This window comes from Hetaerina americana, unplaced genomic scaffold (genome assembly GCF_022747635.1).
Source record: "Hetaerina americana unplaced genomic scaffold, ioHetAmer1.1.p SCAF_8, whole genome shotgun sequence".
NCBI classification, from domain to species: domain Eukaryota; kingdom Metazoa; phylum Arthropoda; class Insecta; order Odonata; family Calopterygidae; genus Hetaerina; species Hetaerina americana.
Window position 1 is genome coordinate 53,052,292 of NW_027287427.1, and position 15,826 is coordinate 53,068,117.

Here is a 15,826-nt window from a genome sequence, read left to right on the forward strand (position 1 = left end):
CGAAAAGGTGAGGTGACGCTGTTTTGGGACTCCAGCCTCGTGCGATATGCAGCAAGGTCCAAAAATGGGAGATACGTATATTTTCAAACCTTAGGGATTTCCTCTTTTTATCCAGTCGCGTACGGTGCGTGGGAAAATCGAATTCCTGAGTTTTTTTTGCCAACTTAGATCCCTAATCTTGCCATAGTTACCTGCCCTACCGATGCAGTATGGGGTTTGCATTAATTCCTCAGAGTCGCACGTCAAATCGTCCAATTGATACGATAACTTTAGTATTCCGATAAATCCGGTCGTACAGCCATAGGGATAAAATTAAGTAATTGATGTCAAGTTATATCCACTCAGTTAATCTTATTCCACTATTCCCGCTGATAGTCGCATTAATCACCCAAGAGAACGCATTATTATTCCTATAATCTCTTTGATGTTCCACATTGATAGCACTCATAGCATTAACCTTTTTAAAGTAGTTAAATCTAACACTGGATAGTCTTGTCTCAAATGTTCGTGCTCCTATCCTGATCTTTTTGTAGTACCTAAACTATTATTTCACAGCATGATTTCAAAAATAGGATAAGCTGTCTAAAAAATATACAGGATGGAATGGAGGGAAAATTTCAATGAAATGTTTATAGCACGCACGCAGTAGAAATTCAAAACTAGTAAACGAAATATGAATAATGCCACAGAACTAAGAAAAACTTTGAATTCGAGGAAAATAAGGTATTTAAAAATATAGGAAGTTGTCACCAGCCCAAAATTATTATATTTTAAGATTTCGGTAAAATTATCAAAATCACGCTGAAATCAGTTGAACTGATCAACTAACCGCATAATATAGATAAATTCAAGAGATTTAGGCAATTAGAATGAATACGGAAATCTTGAGAACGAATTCAAATCAGGGTCCAAGAGAAAAAAATTATAAATCAAAGGTAATAAGATTTGATTACTGCACTGTATGACTTGATAAACCAAATTGATGAAACACGGGAATGTGTATAATTGGATGCGTACTGACATTTATTTGCAATTTTCACTTCGTTTAAATGACTCGGGATTCAGATTTATTGCACTTTTTTTAAAAGTGTCTTAATTTGAACTTGAAAGTTTCAAGGCCGTGCGAGCAAAAAATCTATATTAAAAAAAAAAATATATATATATATATTATATAATATATATATTATATATACATATATATATATATATATATATATATATATATATATATATATATACATTCAAACATGACACCCCCTAAAACGGCGAACAAATACTCATTTATACAGAAACATGTATAAGGAAAATGGATAGGAACACACATAAAGGACGAACACAGGAGAGGTGGGGAAGGTGGAATCAAACAAATCACGAGAGTAAAAATATTTTTACTCTCGTGATATGCTTGATTCCGCCTTCCCCACCTCTCCTGTGTTCGTCCTTTATGTGTGTTCCTATCCCTTTTCCTTATATATGTTTCTACATAAATGAGTATATATATATATATATATATATATATATATATATATATATACTCATATATACAGAAACAGATATAAGGAAAAGGGATAGGAACACATATAAAGGACGAACACAATAGAGGTGGGGAAGGCGGAATCGAACGGATCACAAGAGTAAAAATATTTCCTCAACCGGGACTCGAACACCGGATCTTTCCACTTGCCGGGCGGATGCTCTTAACCACTTGAGCTATCGAGGATAGTCAATTTACCCTGAGATCCGTGGGTCTAATATGTCGCCAAGCGCCCCGATTCTTTCAGCCAAGAGATGGCGTCAGGGGGCAGTTTCACCCACCAAAGGAGAAATAGACAATACACAAGGAAAGGAAAGGACAGTGGGTTAGAATTCATACAACATCATACAGGAAAGGAACAGTGCGTTTCGTGGCACGCATAGCCAGAAGAAAGAGATGAGCCACATTGGCCAAATACACATTCAAACACGAAATCCCGCCAAACGGCGAATAAATACTCATATATACAGAAACAGATATAAGGAAAAGGGATAGGAACACATATAAAGGACGAACACAATAGAGGTGGGGAAGGCGGAATCGAACGGATCACAAGAGTAAAAATATTTCCTCAACCGGGACTCGAACACCGGATCTTTCCACTTGCCGGGCGGATGCTCTTAACCACTTGAGCTATCGAGGATAGTCAATTTACCCTGAGATCCGTGGGTCTAATATCTCCGGTGTTCGAGTCCCGGTTGAGGAAATATTTTTACTCTTGTGATCCGTTCGATTCCGCCTTCCCCACCTCTATTGTGTTCGTCCTTTATATGTGTTCCTATCCCTTTTCCTTATATCTGTTTCTGTATATATGAGTATTTATTCGCCGTTTGGCGGGATTTCGTGTTTGAATGTGTATTTGGCCAATGTGGCTCATCTCTTTCTTCTGGCTATGCGTGCCACGAAACGCACTGTTCCTTTCCTGTGTGATGTTGTATGAATTCTAACCCACTGTCCTTTCCTTTCCTTGTGTATTGTCTATTTCTCCTTTGGTGGGTGAAACGGCCCCCTGACGCCATCTCTTGGCTGAAAGAATCGGGGCGCTTGGCGACATATTAGACCCACGGATCTCAGGGTAAATTGACTATCCTCGATAGCTCAAGTGGTTAAGAGCATCCGCCCGGCAAGTGGAAAGATCCGGTGTTCGAGTCCCGGTTGAGGAAATATTTTTACTCTTGTGATCCGTTCGATTCCGCCTTCCCCACCTCTATTGTGTTCGTCCTTTATATGTGTTCCTATCCCTTTTCCTTATATCTGTTTCTGTATATATGAGTATTTATTCGCCGTTTGGCGGGATTTCGTGTTTGAATGTGTATTTGGCCAATGTGGCTCATCTCTTTCTTCTGGCTATGCGTGCCACGAAACGCACTGTTCCTTTCCTGTGTGATGTTGTATGAATTCTAACCCACTGTCCTTTCCTTTCCTTGTGTATTGTCTATTTCTCCTTTGGTGGGTGAAACGGCCCCCTGACGCCATCTCTTGGCTGAAAGAATCGGGGCGCTTGGCGACATATTAGACCCACGGATCTCAGGGTAAATTGACTATCCTCGATAGCTCAAGTGGTTAAGAGCATCCGCCCGGCAAGTGGAAAGATCCGGTGTTCGAGTCCCGGTTGGGGAAATATTTTTACTCTTGTGATCCGTTCGATTCCGCCTTCCCCACCTCTATTGTGTTCGTCCTTTATATGTGTTCCTATCCCTTTTCCTTATATCTGTTTCTGTATATATGAGTATTTATTCGCCGTTTGGCGGGATTTCGTGTTTGAATGTGTATTTGGCCAATGTGGCTCATCTCTTTCTTCTGGCTATGCGTGCCACGAAACGCACTGTTCCTTTCCTGTGTGATGTTGTATGAATTCTAACCCACTGTCCTTTCCTTTCCTTGTGTATTGTCTATTTCTCCTTTGGTGGGTGAAACTGCCCCCTGACGCCATCTCTTGGCTGAAAGAATCGGGGCGCTTGGCGACATATTAGACCCACGGATCTCAGGGTAAATTGACTATCCTCGATAGCTCAAGTGGTTAAGAGCATCCGCCCGGCAAGTGGAAAGATCCGGTGTTCGAGTCCCGGTTGAGGAAATATTTTTACTCTTGTGATCCGTTCGATTCCGCCTTCCCCACCTCTATTGTGTTCGTCCTTTATATGTGTTCCTATCCCTTTTCCTTATATCTGTTTCTGTATATATGAGTATTTATTCGCCGTTTGGCGGGATTTCGTGTTTGAATATATATATATATATATATATATATATATATATATATATATATATATATATATGATCCACTTGATAAATTGCAAACTTTATCAAGTGGATAAGTGCATATATATATGAATCACAGTTATCAACCTGAAGGTCATAGGTTAGAGCTCGCCTTGTACTAAGCGCAATGGCTTCTGAAATTCATAACATTCACACACGGTTCCTTTCCCTGGAACGCCTCTGGTATCCCAGAAAGATCTGGTATCCAGACAATCACACAGCTTGGGGAAAGCTGAGGGTACCTAGAAGTGGCCCAAGGAACTGAACCCAGGCCCTCCGGTCCACGCACTGGTCTATTACGCCCCTATATATGCATATAGAAACATTGTATTTCAATGCGGAGAATAACAGTGATTTAATTTAATATTTTCCGACCGCCGAATTCCAAGAATGACAAATTATACTACAAAGTCGAAACGGTAAACATTTTGTCTTTTCCCCATTCTTTGGCTTGGTCCGTCATCGAAAGAACATCGGTGACCCGAAGGGGTGTCGATCGTGATTGAAAATAATAGGATTCATAGCAAGGCGGACCTTTTGGTTCGGTGGGGAGACAGGGGTTAGGAAGGCTGAGGGTAACCGTAGATGCCATCAGGTCCCGTGGGGATGCTAACCCTTTCGGAAGGGTCCCGCAGTCATAAGGCCCTTAGGGAACACGGCACCCCTTATCCCTTACGCGTCGAATCAATTCATGCGAAAGAACCTCACAACCATGGGATACCCTATTATTCGATATTCCACCCATTCTTCTCCATTTCGCTCCGGAGAAACGTCCAACCCGACACATGCAAAGATTTTTAGGATGGTAAACAAGCTTTATGAGTGACTTTTGGTGCATTTCAGGTGAAGTCATGAAATACTTTAACACGAAGCATTTTTTTATTTTTCTGTTGGTGAACAGAGTACGTCACGACGGAGTGTTTGAGAGCCATTGGCAGTATTACACTCCCCGGTTTGGACGTTTGCAGAGGTTACTTATATTTCTATACTTAAACTAAAATTTTCTACTTGCGTTGTACACAAAAATTATTTTTTGCCCCATTAATTTGAACTGTTGGGTGCGTACGTGTACACTTTTACTTTACCTGAAATATTTTTCTACTGAAAATTTATTGCTATAAATTAAAAAAATATTGCAAGGCACCAGGGGTTATTTACTAAATAAATATTCGTCCAATTTTGCCCAAAAACATATAGTCAATATTCGAAGACAATGGGACAATAAGGGAAGGCGCACTATAAGGGAATTATTTGCAAATACCGACAATTCACTATCCTATCATTCAGAAATTCGAGACATTTGAGAAACGTCATTGCTCCAAAATCATGAACCGTATTCACACAATGAAACACCGTATAGCTTTAAATTAATAGATCCATAAAGCTTTTCATTAAGCTCTCAATGGAAGGACATGTCTCGTAAATTCGTTGTCAAGGAATCCTGTCCAGGCTCACGTGTTAAATAAAATATCAGATTTCAGAAAACGTTCAAAAAGTACAAAACTAGAGAATACCCAGCAAGCCGTTGCCTTTTTTGTTTGCCAAAGTGTGACAAGTTTCTGTATTCCTGCTGCATAGTCCTTCGCCGCCAGCTCATTGAGATACGCGAGGGACCCATCTTGCACAAATTTTTGCATAATGCAGATGGTGTTTAACAATTTCATGAACAATTGTTCGAGAAACATTGGGAAAATGCTCACAGATGTCATCAATTGTGACGCGCCGATCGTTCCTCACGAATTCGTCAACTGAGCTCACCAGTTGGTCTGTAATGACAGACGGTCTCCCCGAACGCTCATCGTCGTGTGTGTTCCCCCTCCCCATGTTGAAGTTGCGACACCACCGCCGAACAGACGACTCGTCCATTACATTGTCTCCATACACCTCCTTTAATTGGCGATGAATATCACATGGGCGAACGTTTCTTGCATTGAGGAATTTAATCACTGCCCTCACTTCACAACTGGCGGCGTTCTCAATTTTTTTAAACATTGTAAACAATCACAGAAACAACACAGGCAATGCTAGCGTCACGCAACTTGGCTCAGAGAAGGCAGACAAGCCACTGAAGCTATCTGACCTCGTCCAGCGGCTACTCGCGTCGTCAGCACTTCATGCGGCACGAACGGGTACTACTTTCCGGATGACCCTCGTATTTACTCAGCACTCATGTAACTTATTATTGGTTGGTGACTGGCGAAACATATCGTTTCACCACACTTCAAAATCAAATGTTCAAGCTGGCACAATATTACCAAGTCCTCACGAGTCTACTGCACCACTTTTGAATTAATGGTCTTGATTTTGAAAATTACTATTCCTGTGCGCTATGTTTAGAACTAAGCAAGATTTTTATCTAGCTTAGAGCCAAGATTTTCATCCGGTATTTTTAAGATAGGACGCAGCGTATTCTTACGATGCGTGTCTCAAATTAAAGCAAGAGATAGAAATACTTTCGAGATTCGAAAATGTTTTCCTTGAGCATTTCACGTCTCGCTCTTGAAAATAGAAAGCCTCCGACTAATGTGCGACATAAAGCCTTTGGAGAAATTCTGAAAAAAACTCTTTCTTTCTTGGGGTTGAAACAGCTTTTGGCAATCGTGAAAGCAAACTCAGCTCGGATTTCTTGAAGTAAAATATCTTTCGCAACGCGGCCGCTCACTTCACGACAATCCTGACTCAAAATGTGAGATCCGCTGGAGAAAAGGAGGGGAATGTAGTGGATGGGTTGGGGACCTGGCCAACACTTAATGGAAGGACATAAGTGAGCTTAAGAGGATAAGATGCGCGGAAAGCTTTTGGAGAACGAAACAAAGTCGGATTCGTCCTAGAGTTTGAGAAATACTCGAGGAGAGAGTAGTCCGCGAAAGATACATGCTCTTTTAACTCGAAAATAAAATCCCGATAAAAATATTTTTTTCTTTAACTCACAACTCTGAATGAATTTTAAATTTTGCCGTGTGAAAGTAAATTTGGTAAACTTTGTCGTGATGCAAGCGATGCTTCATTTAAAAAATTGCTGGCATGAATTAGATTAACCACTCAAATTAAAATCTTGATTTGGGATTTTCCACGGATTGGGGACAACAAAGCACTACTCTCTCATGCTGGGTATATTTCTCCAACAAATATTTAAAATATTGACCGAGTTTAATTCTAGGAAAGATTCACAGTATGAAAATATTGGTTAAAAAATTAGCAATGCTAAAAGCTCTAATTTCACTTTTTTAAAGATCGAATTATTATTCATTTAAAAAACAACTCCTTAAGAAATCTTTTCATCATGAATATCAGGAATATCAATATTAATAAAACAAAGGTTATGCGATTTCCTAGAAAGAAATAGGCTCAGCTAAACATTAAACTAGGAGGGAAAAACTAGAGCAGGTAGAACAATTTACGTATCTCGGCAGTGTTTTGGACTAACACAGTCAAAGTAGTAGGGACGTAAGGAGAAGAATTGCGCTAGGCAAAGAGGCTTCCACAAGGAGGAGGGAGTTGATGACGGGGGCGTTGAGTAAGGATATTAAGAAAAGACTCGTAAAAATTTTGATAGGGAGCGTAGCTATGTACGGCGCAGAAACGTGGACATTGAAGCAGGAGGATGGACGTAGACTGGAGGCTTTTGAAATGTGGGTGTGGAAAAGAATGGAGAAGGTGAAATGGACAGAGAAGAAAACAAACGAGGAAGTTCTTGGTATGGTGGGCGAAGAGAGGGGTTCGTTGGGAGAAATCCTATGGAGGCAGGAAAAATGGATGAAGGGCGTATTGATCGGCAGTGGGATGATGAAGATTGTAATAGAGGGAAGAATGCAAGGCAAACGAGGAAAGGACAGGAGCAGGATAGGAATATTGGATGGGATGAAGGGAGAAAGGAAGTACACAGAGATGAAGAACGACCTGATGTAGAATAGGTTGCTGGATTGTGTTTCTTTAGGAGTACCAAAATATTTATTTGGTAGTTGTATCCATTCAAAACCAACCTTAACCGGTGGATTACTTAATAATAAAAATAATCATGCACTGTAGTTCCAAAGTCTCATGATGGCGCACCGTAAGGCCAGGAATTGCCATGCGGCCCCACAGCGCAAAATTTAAAAACAGGTGACATCATTGTCAAAATCCATTGCGAAAATAACGATAAGGATGAGTCTCGCGGATTTTTTTTCCTTTATTGGACGTGTCCATGGTTTGTACTGTGGGCTCCGCTCTTTTGTTGACTAGCAGAGTATTATGCAGATATAGATGTATATCCGGGTGCGAATCACGGTAAAATAAAATGGTTCTCTCACAATGTGGTCGAAAACATTGGTGCATTAGCCACGCCAACTTAAGGCGCAATTCTTAAAACATACATTACAAAACATCAGAAGATTACTTTTCCATAATCACTTTTTTGAACAACAGGGTTTTTCCCTCATATATCTTGGTCAATTTTCGATTGATCTGTTCACTTTATGCGACCACGTCGTTTGTAGCATTAAAAATAGTTCATCTGAGAAGATCCAGCACGCCTAAGGGGTCCTTTTTCTTGAATAACAGATTATTTCTCGGATAACGCGGTTGATGATGGGACCTATTCTCTCTCTCTCTACTGCGGCCCTTTTCTCGTCATCCCGTCGACAGGCCCATTCGCCACGCACTTGCGGCGAGCTCCTCCGGATGTGACGTGGGTGTGTTAACACGACACGCCCCGCACCGAAACCCTCTCCCCTCGAACCGGCGCGGCGCGCAGAGATCGGGGATTAGGGGGCATGAGGACGGTCGCTCGCTCTCGGGATGCGCGGCGAAGGGCAGAAGGGGAGATGATGGGACCTCTGGCCGCGCCGGGTGGAATGGCCGAGGGGGAAGGTCGTCTGCGGGAAGACGGCTTTTCGACGACTGCCATTGTGCTTAACTTACCCCCTCCGAGGGGTCAACCGCTCCCCGCAGAGGGGTGCGGAAGTGGTGCGAAGGGATGAGGAAGAGGAGGGGAGGCGAAACCCAGGCTTGGAAGTTAAAGGGACAGGAACAGGGTCGGGGGACAGATGAGGGTCGAACTTGGGGAAGGGGAGGGAAAAGGGGTTCGGGGTTGGGGCGAGGGCTTCGAGGCGTGACGGAGGGTGCAAGAGGAGTGTCCGGGAGTCAAAAGCTGGGGATAGTGGGGGAGGATAGGGAGTATGGCCGGCAGAAGAGGATTGTTAAAAGGTGATCAATCGCCCGGATTCAATCAAATTTTACCACCACCTCCCCCTTCCCTCCAGTCCGCTATACCTCCTCCCCTCCGCTGGGGCCCTTCCGGGGAACTTCTCCTAAGCCCTCCCCTGGCTTCTTGACTATCCCTATGTACGCGCGACCGACAGCCGCTTGTGATACTGAGAGGACTGATACAGGCCTGTATTTGCGAACGACAACATATGATCCATAGTCTAGGCCGGACGTGAAAAAATGCCAAAGATGAGTGGGGCATGCATTAATGATGCACTCCCAAGAGAATAATTGCTCTGCATAGAGTTAACACACGACATGAACAAGACAAAAAATCCAATATTTAACAAGCGATAAATGTGAAACTTCACATTTAAATTTCACACATGAAGAGATCACACAAAAAGATATTTTCCGAAATTTCGGTAGCATTGCGAAATATGTAATAAATATAAATATGAATTCGCGCATTTCATTTATTTTAATGCATTAATAGTTTAAATATATGAACTAAGAAACATTTTTAATCAAATTAAATATATATAATTTTTTTATCATTCCAATGAATAAAGTCCTTTATAATGTGACATTTTAAATGTTCATTTATTTTTTAAAATTCATTATCAGCGGCGGTGAGTCACACATAAAGAAGTAACGGATCGAGGCCGAATGCGCATCACTTTCTCAGATCCAGAATTAGAATTCCGAGCTACACGTAGAACAAATAAGAGCAGCATTCTAAAAAATGAAATGCCTATGAGGCTGATCAATAACCACGAAATTATGATATTGCATCGTAAAATACCAACTAAACTTCATTTTGCTGAATGGAATGAAAGCATTAAAACTAAGTATCATAAGAATATTTCAGAACTTTGAACAATGGATTATTCATCCAATGGTTGAAATCTCTTTGTCGGAGGGAGCCATGGACGAAAGGTTTCTAAACAAAATGGTCAGAGATAGAGAGTAAAAATCAACTGCAAGGAAAGGATAAACTGCATACTGATGACAGATTTTGCGAAAAAGTAAATATCAATAACTAGAGAAGATTGCTAGCGTAAAACTGAGGGAAGGAGAGTCCCAGGCAGGAGACAATAGGATGAAAATATCAGAGGCTGGAGTGGTTTAAATGACCTAACCCTGGCTATCAGATAAAAATAGAGAATGCACGTAAAAATTATATTCGCTAATCTTAAGTAAGAAGACGGCTTTCTAAGGAAGAACAACATGCATCGCAACATTGTTCAGTATTCCATCTACATGTTTTCTTGTCTCAGGCGCAACTTTATGGAATTCGCATATCATATTGAAATGAAATACTTTACTTTGTGATTCCACACATTTTATTTAAAAAAACACGACCCAGGTTTCGACGCTAAACATAATCATCAGGTGGTCCTCATAGAAGCAAACTGGGTACACATACCTTCTGATCAAATAATTGGTCAGAGAGGGAGGTTGGAGGGGTAAAAAGGTTACAATGTAGCTGGGAATAAAAGAGAATTACATAATTTTGACTTGGAAGAGTGGTAGGTCTAGGAGTGGGGAGTGGGAGGGATACCAAATATAGTTGGCAATTTCGTCGACATTTCGTCCCTACTCCTTGACCTACCACTCTTCCAACTCAAAAAGATGTAATTCTCTTTTATTCCCAGCTACATTGTAACCTTTTTACTCCTCCAACATTCCTCTCTGATCAACCCCCCCTCCTTTGATCAGAAGGTATATCATTATAGGATCAAAATATATACAGAGTTTGCTTCTATGAGGACCACCTGATGATGACGTTCAACGTCGAAACCTGGGTCGTGTTTTTTTAAAATAAAGTGTGTGGAATTACAAAGTAAATTATTTCATTTAATTTCAATATTCCATCTATATGGTATCCTCGAAGTCTACTCAAGGGCGTGCGGTAGGGGTTGTCCAAATTTCCATATGTTTGCATACCATACCTACACACTGAAGTGGAAACGAATGATGCGGGGGAAAATTAATTTATTAACTCATTCAGCTCGGTATTCTATTTATTTTCTCGCCGTAATCTCATTTGCCCGCTTTTCCCTCTATGCCTTCATTGATCTCATAAAGATTGTATACATCTTGTGGTTTAAGTCAATGGTGCAGGAAAGTAAAGTTGCATTTATGATGATCCTAGTTTGACTACTCACTTTGTCACTACCTCGTGAGTGGTCTTCAGAATATCAGAGTAAGGGCCGAAACACAATTATTACGAACTGATACGATTATGTATGACCATCACAGTAGATGCAAACAAAACCGTTCCAAAATCCTTCGCTTACCATCAATTTTTGCATAAGAGAATCGTCAGAGTCAACATGAACAACCCACTATCAAGTTATCGTAATGTCTTTACCCAGTTCGCCATTATCTTTTCTCTGCATCTCACCAAGAAGAGGCTTATATTCAATAGTACTTGGAAGTTACATCCATACCAGGGATTCGAAGTCTACGCACGTTAATCAGAAACATCATCCTATTAGATTTCCTATACAGGTTATCCTTTAAAATTAATATTAGCAGGTTAATGAGGCACTGCCAGAGGAAAAATGAACATTGCCTGAATCTGGCACAAAGCATACTGCTATTCCAAGCACATAGCGGTGGGTCAAAAATGAAATTATAAAAAATATCATGAACAAAAGTATCACTGAAAATTGAACAAGCGTTTTTTTACAATTTAAAACAGAGCAACAAAAAAAAACAGAATTATACAATATTCAATCAAATAAATTGCATTAATTTTTCATTCTTAAACTCACCGTCGAAATGCAGCTCCCTTTCTGGCAATTACATTCTTTCAATTTTCACGAAAAACAGGTATGATTTCATCAACAAATTAAATTGCAATAAAGTTTTTCATTCTCATGAAGTTTCCTAGTCTCATACTTAATTGTGAGAAATATGTAAACATTTCGAAAATACTAAGTAAACGCCTTGATCACTTACAAACTCTGCGAACAATACAAAATAATCGCTTAGTAGCTTGCACTTAGCACTAAGAGGAGAGTAGAATCTCCACCATGGATTTGAAAGGAACGTGTCTCAAGGCGTAACTTGTGATTCAATATTAACTAGAGCCCTTTCAAAAGCAATCAGCACTCTCAACCACCGCAGAAGGACCCTTTCGTGTATTGTGTCCTGCTCTATTCAACTCTCCGACCATTTTCTATTGAAAAGAACTTTTATGGCCCGTAAACTTGAAAGTTCATACAAGTACGTCATTTAGTGAACAAAGTAGCAGATTACCCTACCAGACTTGGTTAGTTCCTCTGATTTTGCCGATCCTACAATTAAGAGTAAGAAATCAAAAATTTTGGTGAACCATTCAATAAATAACTTATGGAAAAATCATCAAAATTGGAATAAACTTTTGGTATAAAAATACTCAATTATGGATGATTTGAATTAAGGAGATTATATGTGAGCATGTATGTCCGCGGGGCTTCTTAACTTGACAAGTAGAACAAAATATTTTTTGGAGCGCTAGGAAACATGTAATCGGATCAGTAAAGTTGCTGAATAATTGCTCTTAATCAAATGATTGGGAATTTTGGTTATTCAAACGCTACAAAATATTCTATTGTAAATTTTATAGAATTAAAAGCTACTTTTGATCTCCCTTGTGAATCAATTTCATGGTAAAAGTGAATGAAAAAAGCCCTTAATCTTTCTTTACTAATCTTACCGCGAGAAATACAATGACTAACCAAACAAAAGATTCCTAAATTTCAACGTGAATATTAATACCACCTATCCAACTTGAGGAATTAACATATTTTATAGATACGCCAAATACGGTACAAAATATTTACTTTTTTAAAGTAAAAAACCTTTTGTTTAGTGCAATTATTGTAAATGAAAAACATCTGTTGATGGGTCAATACAGATAATTCATAAGGATCAAATTAGCCGAAGGCCCAATGTTTATGTTCTTAGCCGTGGCCATAATAAGTGAATCCCCAAATTTATCTGTTAATCAGCCACTGAGCGTCTGCATATGAGTGTATGGCTCGAAATGATTCTGAATTTGCAATAATAGAATATTTGAGAGATGGTTGAGACCGATACTTTGTGGAATTCCATTTGTAAACCAAGAAGAGAGAAAAAATAATCTGATTATTTTTTAATCTCATACTATCTAAGCCTATCCGTTAAAAATACCTGCACAGGAACTGCATGCACAATAATACAAATCATTATTTACGATACGAAAAAAACAGTCGTTCATTCCAAGCTGACAAAATACTATTTACTAATCAAGCAGAAATCCTTAACCTTCTTTCACCTGAGTTCTTTGAACCTCCTAAGTGACTTAACATTATAAATTTTACGAATCCCTTCATAGGTTATGAAATGAAGACCGTGAAATGGATTCAATGCATTATTTTTTAGCTCCAGACACCCAAGTGGCGAGTGGTTTGACTCTAATTCTTCACCATTTATTAATCTGATACGGCAGACCCGAAATCCCCTAAGATGAATGCGAACAACATTAGCGAGAGATCTCCATCGTATCATTAGATGCCACTCCTGAGTCACGGCGATGGTACCAGCCATTTTGGAAGCCCGCTCAAGGCATTACCGCTGATAAAGATCCTCAATAGCCTTCAAACTCTGCACACATGTTGTGGATCTATCAACGGAGGAGGATAGGGAACGGAAAGGCACTTTTCAATTGTCGGCCCCGAATCGAAGCGCAACCAACCCTTCATACTAGTCCTTCCCCTCGCCAGTCCCTCCCCCCATCAGGGTCTCTGCCACCCTCCTCAAACTCTTCCGCTCACCATTCTTCAGGGCTCCCTTAAACACACCCCGCCGCTCGCCCTGGGTCCTGCGCCATTTTGTATTCAAAAGCCGCCTCTGCCGTCCCCACCCCCGCCTCCCGTGCCACCAAGCCCCCTCCCCCGCACTCCGTGGAACCCACAAAACCCACCCTCCCTCCTTGCCCTCCATCCCTCGTCCCCCACCCCGCCTACCTTTCGCTCCTTCACTCGTTTGCTTCCCTTCCCCCGTTGGCCCCACAGCGCTCCCCGACCCCTCTCTCCCTTTCTCGTCCGCCCTCCCGGGTACCGTCCAAAAACTCCCCGTCCCTCATTCGACGTCAGTATTTATCTTTTGCATTAGGACGTCTCCCTCTCTCTCTCTCTTTCGCTCCCTCTCCCGTCCCTTTTCTCCCCTCTCCATGATGTTCTCCCTCCCCCCACCGCTCCCTGGCCTTCGTGGGGGATGGTGGGAGAGAAGGGGGGGGAGAGAAGGGGGGGGAAGGGTGCGGCGGTGTGCGGCTTTTGGGAAGAGAGGGTGAAATAGGGACGAAGTTCGGATCGGACCTTGTGTGCACGTCTCTACGTATGTGTGTGTGTGTGTGTGTGGTAAGGATAGTGGAAAAAGGGTAGCGGGGGGGGGAAAAGCGGGATTTTCGAGGGATTGGACCCAGTGGACGGGGGTAGGATGGATGCCTGGGGCGCGGGGGAGGGTGGGTTAAGCGAGAGAGATAGAAAGGGTGGTGGCGACGGGAGGAGGGCGCCGGGTAGAGCGATGGGTGGGGGAGGTTGGGAGAAGAGGAACGGGGGTTGTTTAGGAGATGCTCGTCGGGAGAGGCGTGGAGAGAATAGGAGAGAATTGAGTGCCCATGCACGAGGCACGATCGAAACGGAGCAGATTTGTTTGTTAGTCGGCCATTAAGACGTTCTCTTCCTTACAAGCAAGACCGTCGAAGGCCAATTAGCCGGTCGTCTACGTCATTTTCGCGACTCAATGACAAAACAAAATTAACAGACTTGATGATTTCTTATTCTAGGATAAATGTCGGCGTGAACGATTTCGGGGCTTCTACAGCCCGCACTTCTCATAGGTTTGTAAATTTAGAAATCAATTTACTAAGAAAATTATGTTAATATCTGAATTTACCATAATGGTGATTAATGTCTATCACTCCATTATCTTTACCAGATAAAAAGTACAGGACCGTCGCAGAACAACCTGACACCGACCAAATTGTGACATTATAGAGCGTATCCTATCTTTGGTTAAACGCTAGATATTTTTCCGTTAACCAGATTTCTATAAGATGATAAAATGCAAGTGCGCCACATAAAATAAGGCAGTTGTTCACAGAAAAATTGTGGCATTATAAAGCGTATCCTGTTTTGACTTCACATTGGATATTTTTAAGAAATGAAGTGAGTGCCGGGCGTTCCCTGAAACCTCCTCATTGTCCAAAGCACCTTTGCATAGCAACTTCTCAGAAAGATTTTCAAACAAACTTTTAGGCTTAGGCCAAGTACTAACACAAACTATAATAGGGAACCGGACTCTGTAGTTTATGATGGCTCCAGCCGTTTCTCGTCAGACAAAAGGTTCCATTTCTTCCTAACAACGTTTTTCATAATATTCTCCAAAGCACGACTGTCTTGTAATAACTGCGCAAGATATACGAATGCTGTCTTTACTTTATATCGTCAAACTTTTTTTCTTCCAGAACTACATCTAATTTATCTTTATTTGTTGTCATCCACATCATAATCATGCCCATCTTTGCAATAGCTACAAGAGCGTGTGGCGGGGAGTGTTGAAGCACCAGCTATCCATGCATAAATACGCATGCATTCATGCATATGCAGATAATATGTATATTCGCACATGCATAAAAACATGCACACAGATACGCGCTTATCTACATTATGAAATTATGGTCGTCTTCAAGGAAAATAAAACGTGTGATAATTTTTTATTTGTTTTAAATACAGATAATAAATTTTTGTCTAGTTTCTCAGATAAAATGTTTAACAATGCATATTAAAACCATTTGATGTTTGGCAACTA